This window comes from Myodes glareolus, chromosome 11 (genome assembly GCF_982192425.1).
Source record: "Myodes glareolus chromosome 11, mMyoGla1.1, whole genome shotgun sequence".
NCBI classification, from domain to species: domain Eukaryota; kingdom Metazoa; phylum Chordata; class Mammalia; order Rodentia; family Cricetidae; genus Myodes; species Myodes glareolus.
This window is the reverse complement of record NC_142036.1, coordinates 10,657,539-10,663,085: the sequence shown is the minus strand read 5'-3', so window position 1 is coordinate 10,663,085 and position 5,547 is coordinate 10,657,539. Positions and strand designations below refer to the sequence as shown.

The 5,547-nt window shown below is 39.3% G+C and overlaps 1 pseudogene across 1 annotated transcript; it reads right to left on the bottom strand.

Annotated features, from left to right (window-relative positions):
* Nucleotides 1–342: 342 nt before the first annotated feature.
* On the bottom strand, nt 343–962 carry LOC148120378 (immunoglobulin heavy variable 3-74 pseudogene; annotated as a pseudogene). The gene is made up of 2 exons (XR_015739296.1): nt 827–962; nt 343–725 (listed from the first exon to the last, which is right to left on the bottom strand). The product of XR_015739296.1 is annotated as an immunoglobulin heavy variable 3-74 pseudogene (transcript).
* Nucleotides 963–5,547: the final 4,585 nt, after the last annotated feature.

Here is a 5,547-nt window from a genome sequence, read left to right as displayed (position 1 = left end):
ACCTCTGAACTCTGGGTTCCCAAAGCTATCTGTTAACCTTCTGACTCAGAAGAAAGATTGAGAGAGAAAGAGGGAGGGTGATAGAGACTGTGACATAGACAGAGATAAGGAGACAGAGAGAGATAAAGGGAAACAAGGAGAAACACTATAATAAATAAACACACACAACACAACTGGAACCAGAAATTTAAATAATAATTTGGATATTCAAGGATTACTAAACACTATGTCTGCAGAGAAAATTCCTAAGTGTGATATGGAGAGGCAGTGCAGACACAGAGAAGTCCAGTCTTCCATTCTTCTCTGAGCAGGCTCTTCTGTGACTAAGATCTCTAAATGCTCTCAGCGCCCCCTGCTGGCCCCGTGTTCCCCACAGAGGTGTTTTTGTCTGAGTTCACAGTAACATTCACTCACTGTGTCTCTTGTACAGTAATACATGGCGGTGTCTTCAGATTTCAGAGTGCTCATTTCCAGGTACAGAGTGTTCTTGGCATTGTCTCTGGAGATTGTGAACCGGCCCTTCACATCGTCGGTATAGTAGGTGCTACCACCATTTGTGTTAATACGTGCAACCCACTCCAGTCCCTTCCCTGAAGGCTGTCGGACCCAGCTCATCCAGTAGTCACTGAAGGTGAATCCAGAGGCTGCACAGGAGAGTTTCAGGGACTTTCCAGGCTGCACTAAGCCTCCCCCAGACTCCAGCAATTGCACCTCACACTGGACACCTGTAAACACAAAGAATTCTGGTTAAAAAACTGACACGGAAGACATTTTTTTCTCTTACTCATGTCCACACAACACACAGCGTCTCATCTTTATGAATTACCTTTTAAAATAAGGACAAAGGAAACCATTATAAGCCATAAGTCCATGGTGAGTGTCCTGTGTTCAATGCTAAACCCTGTCTGGGAGGACTTGGAATTCCAGGGCTTGTCTCCTCTGCCAGCGCTGCAGGGTCAGAGCAGGACTGAATTTTATGGGCACACAGAAGCCTTATTTGCATATCTTTCCGCCATAACTGACTCTGTAGTTGGACTTGAGCAGAAGGCAGTACTCAGAGCAGATATAAGACACCATGCACTCTGATGAGAGTTATAGAAAGTAAAGCACTAATGTAGCTCTGTGTACACATTTTCCTTGTTAGGGATTCACCACAATTTATTTAGTTCTCTTTTCACCACGTGCATGGAAAATGCTCTTGTTGCTGTCTGTCTTCCTCTCAGTTATTTCTGTGGGGACAAATTTATATTTGCAGCACTTAACTGTTTGCATCCTGAAATTCTTCCTTTGATCAAATTTTACTACTCACTCTGCTTTTCACTTTCCCAACTTGATACCAGGTAACACATGTCTGTCTTCATGCTGTCTTAGGTCAGTTTTTATTTCTGAATATTTATATAGTCAGCAGAATGGGGACATTTAATGTATTTTTTGTAACAAAACGCAAAACTTTTGCATCAATTTTGTATTTTCAGAAGGCATTGTTTGTATTTTCCAAATTGTCATTCTTTCTACCCATGCAGTCCCTTTCTATCATTTCAACCAACTTTTCCTTTCAAAACCTCTGTATTACCCTGTGCTTTTTCCCTCTTATTCTTCACTTAAGATGTCTTTTCCTGTCTTGACTTCCGTTCTATTTCTACGGAAGCCAGAGCACCAGACACACAGAGTCTCGACAACTCAATCTGGATTCTCTCTATGAGGCAGAAACTGTCCTTCCCTATCTTCAATATGTTGTATGATATAAGATTTCCAGTATCATTCAAGTTCCTCCAAGGCTCAGACAATACTGATGAAGAGGATGCGGGAAGAATGTAAGGAGTGGAAGACAGGGAGGGATGCTGGGAAATGCTGTCTTCTGGACATGTCATGGATATTACAATCATGGGTCCGTAATGGATGCTGTTTTCCACTGAACCCATATAAGTACAAACCAGCCAAAACCATGGTATAGATAGCACTGATAATTCTTCAGCCCTATTTCTTACTGAAAGAAGATGGAAATTTATTTTCTGCACAAGAGATATAGTCACTCTTTTTTTGAGGGTATAGTCCCTGGTGTATTTCCTATGTTGCAGTGTTTGGGTTCACACACATGCAGATATGGACAACACTTAACTGGGCTTAAAAAAGAATAAGGTTGGGAGGGACCCATGATTGGAAGATGAGGGAGGAACTGGGTGGAAAAATATCACACTTAGAGATCCTAAGGAATAAAGAAAAATAGTAAAAACTGTATAACTGAGATTCAAAACAGTAAATTCCAGAAGCCAATTAAGAATCATTAATAAGTATCAAATAACTTGGTAGGCAACTTTATTTGGGACCATCTTCTCATCCAACTAAGAACCGGTGGGGTGTTTCACTTATTTCTTTTTTTTGTTTTTGTTTTTTGTGTTTTTTAGTAAATATGTGGATTATTATTATTATTATTATTTTTAAAAATTTTCACCTCCTCACCTCCTCCCATTTCCCTCCCCCTCCGTCCATTCCCTTACCCCTCCCTCTCCAGTCTAAAGAGCAGTCAGGGTTCAATACCCTGTGAAAAGTCCAAAATCCTCCACCCACCATCCAGATCTAGGAAGGTGAACATCCAAACAGACTAGGTTCTCCCAAAGCCAGTACATGCAGTAGAATCAAAACCCAGTGTGATTGTCCTTGGTTTCTCAGTCAGCCCTCCTTGTCAGCCCTATTCAGAGAGTCCAGTTTGATCACATGCTCCATCAGTCCCAGTCCTGCTGGCCTTGGTGAGCTCCCATTAGATCAGCCCCACCATCACAGTTAGTGGGTGCAGCCCTCGTGGTCCTGATTTCCTTGCTCATGTTCTCTCTCCTTCTGCTCCTCATAAGGACCTTGGGAGCCCAGTCCAGTGCTCCAATGTGGGTCTCCGTCTCTGCCACCATCAATAGCCAGATGAGGGTTCTATGGTGATATACAAGATATTGATCAGTGTGGCTATAGGATAGGGCCAGTTCAGGTGCCCTCTCCTCAGCTGCTCAAGGAACAAGCTGGGTACATCTCCTTGGACATCTGGGAAACCCTCTAGAGTCCTGTCTCTTGCTAACCTTAAAACGACCCCCTTAATTAAGATATATAATTCCCTGCTCCCATATCCACTTTTTCTCCATCCCAACCATTCCATTTCCCCAAGCTCTCTCCATCCTCCCATTCTCACTTTTCTCTATCCATCTTCCCTTATCTCTATCCCACCCCTACCCCCAAGGCACTTGCTGGTGGGAATGCAAACATGTGTAACCACTTTGGATATCAGTGTGGCGGTTTCTCAGGATATTCGGAATCAACCTACCCCAGGATCCAGCAATACCACTCTTGGGAATATACCCAAGAGATACCCTATCATACTACAAAAGTATTTGTTCAACTATGTTCATAGCAGCATTATTTGTAATAGCTATTCCTGGAAACAACCTAGATGCCCCTCAATGGAAGAATGGATAAAGAAAGTGTGAAATATATACACATTAGAGTACTACTCAGAGGTAAAAAACAATGACATCTTGAATTTTGCATGCAAATGGATGGAAATAGAAAACACTAACCTGAGTGAGGTAACCCGCATCCAAAAGGATGAATATGGTATGTAGTCACTCATTACTGGATTCTAGACATTAATAAAGGACATTGAGCCTATAATTCTTGATCTTAGAGAAGCTAAATAGGAAGGTGACTCCAAAGAAAAACATGTAGTTATCCTCCTGGATATTGGAAGTACACAAGATTGCTAGTCAAAAATTGCTTCACTTATTTCTAAAAAAAATCCATTTACAGATAATTCATTATATGATTTGTAAAATATTTTTCCACATTTGGTTAGTTATTGCTCTTCTCTATGATGAAAATATCCCATCATCATTCAGAATTAGGGGGAAAACATATTATTCTTGCCATCCCCTTTCAGGGCTCATGCTGCATTAACAGTTTTTCTGGTGTTAGATTATACATGTGTGTCTTTTAGGTATCACCTTTTTTTAAAAATTATCTTGAACAAATCAAAGGACATACTGAAGAGAAGAGAATTTAAAGGGCATCTCTATAAACATTTGCTGTTTCTTTTCTATGACACGGGGAAAATTTTGCCTGTGACTATTTGTTCAATAATTTATTTACCTTAATGTGAATATGATGCCTTTTCATTTATATTGGCAAGCTCTCCAAAAATGTTCTGGGTATTCTTTGTCAAAAGTAAAATTCTTAGAATGAGAATAGAGTTATTGGTTCTGATATAGATTAGGTCTAACAAATTCATTAAAATTTTACACTGTCAATCCATTTCAGTAGCAAATATGTAAGCTGATACTCACACTGACCCTGGAAAATATGACAGTGGAACCTGTGTGTTCAACATTGTGTGCAGTTATTTAATTCAGTGTTATACATTCTTCTGTCAGTGTTCTAAGAATGTCATCAATGTGGTCTCCAAAGTTTCATCACACACTATTAGTGTCACAGCCTGATTTTCCAGAGAATCCTTAGCCTCAGATGAATAGATTCTCTTTTCCTTTGTAAACCTGCCCCTAGTATATGACCTATTATCATGGAGTCTCTAGATAACATTGCTTCTCTGAAGGACACTTCTCTAGCTCACACATGAGACACCAGTCTCTTCCAATTAGCAACAACATAGAGTGCAAAGGAATAATTCTGGGAGTCTTTGAGGCAACAACAGCACCAAAAAAAGCACAATCTGTGAAAATCACATAATTTAGTTTTCTTTGGGAAGGACTGATTTTTGCTGGGATGTGCATATTTGTGGATGAGAATTTTGTGGTCTGATTGCACAATATGCCTATAGAGGAATCATTTTCCTGGACTTCAACAAAGAGGCTAATTTTTACCAAAAAGCAAATGTTCAATAATACAATCATGCAACAATTATAACAACTGTACACTTTTATCAAGGTCCTATTAGTTTAGAGGTAGGAAACTGTGGGTGATTCATTTTTAAGCTAACTGTGAAAAGTAACGTCAATTCAAGAGAGTTGTGGTTTATCGCAAGTTTAAATATAAAGAAGATGAATTAAAGATTATTCAAAATTCTTACATAGCTGTCTCACAAACTTTCATAATTTCAGACTCCTATTATGTATGTATGTATGTATGTATGTATGTATCTGTCTGTCTGTCTATCTCTATCTATATAGATATAGATGTAAATATAGATATAAATAATGTGCTGATTTGTTTGACAAGGATCAATTAGACATCCTAGAGGATTGTGTGGGAACACAGATGGTTAGTGTATAATCAAAAAAACAAGATTAATAGGCTAGGAAAAGTAAAGTGTACTCTAGAGGAATAAATTGTTTAAAAAGCAAAAAAAGCAAAGGTTTGATATTAAATAGTTGCAAATGCTGCATATTCCAGAAGACCACTGTTTCAGGGAGTACCTGTTCATCCTCCACATCCCATCCTGGTCTGAGTAGAGAGGTTTCTGTCCAAGCTCACACTGGAGTTTTTTCACTGTTCCTCTGGCACAATAATACATGTCCAAAGTGTGAAGATTGTTCAGTTTTATGAAAACATATC